This window comes from Chrysochloris asiatica, unplaced genomic scaffold (assembly GCF_000296735.1).
Source record: "Chrysochloris asiatica unplaced genomic scaffold, ChrAsi1.0 scaffold00125, whole genome shotgun sequence".
Taxonomy (NCBI): Eukaryota; Metazoa; Chordata; class Mammalia; order Afrosoricida; family Chrysochloridae; genus Chrysochloris; species Chrysochloris asiatica.
Genome location: NW_006408643.1, coordinates 5,930,785 through 5,931,962, shown reverse-complemented (window position 1 = coordinate 5,931,962; position 1,178 = coordinate 5,930,785).

Below are 1,178 nucleotides of genomic sequence, written 5' to 3'. Positions count from 1 at the left end.
AAAAAAAAAAAAAAAAGAGTGTCCAAACCTTTATCTCCGCAGTTCTGTCAGGTGTCCATAGCTGCTCTAATCCTTCCCCTGCTTGGTCTCACCCAAGATGGTGGCTCCAGGAGCAGCTGAGCATCTTGAATTAGAAAGCAATGGATTTCTTGCTTCTGCTACAAATTCCCCTAGCTATAAGCCTTCTAACCTTCTAAATATTTTTCATATGTGGTTCAGAGTTCTGGCACCCTCCCCTGAGCCTACTTGGTCGGGTATTCTGTGTTGTTGCTGAAGGAGCTCCTCACTGTACTTCCACCTGATCCGCCATCTGGTTTGTTCTCAAAATTATGTTCATTTAAAAATTATGTTCACCAAAAGTTTACTTGTGTGTGATATTAATGGTATTGTTCATAATTTCTGCATTCTGTTGGGCCAGGTAACTGTCTTCCAACTTTTTTGGCAGAAATATGTGAGTGCTTGCAGCACTGCATCAATTTTCTGAAGCATCTCAATGAATATTATTTTGTTAGTTCCTAGAACCTTGCTTTTCACCAATGCCTTCAGTGCAACTTGGACTTCTTCCTTCAATACTGTAGGCTTTTGATCACATGAACTCTCCTTAAACAACTGAACATCAAACAATTCTCTTAGATACAGTGACTTCATGTATTCCTTGCATCTTCTACTGATACTTTCTGCATCATTCAATATTTTGCCCACAGAATCCTTCACAATTGCAACTTGAAGCTTGAGGCTTTTCTTCAATTCTTTCACTTTGAGAAATGTCAAGCGTGTTCTTGCCTTTTGGTTTTCTAACTCCAGGTCTTTGCACATTTCATTATAATACAAAACCATGTCTTCTTGCCACCACTTATCTGTCAGTTTGGAGTATTGTGATGGTTGTGTGTTGATGTGATGCTGGAAGCTATGTCACCAGTATTGTAAATGCTGGAAGGTCACCCATGGTGGACAGGTTTCAGCTGAGCTGCCAGACTATGACAGACTAGGAAAAAAGAGAGACGGACAACTTCCAAATATTTAGTAACTGGAAACCTTATGAATAGCAGAGGAACACTGTCAGCACCAGAATAGTGAAATATGATCAAGAACACCAGAATATTGTCAGATATAGTGACAGAAAATGAAAGGGTTGTATTCTTTGCCATACTTATTCAACCTGTATGCTGAGCAAATAA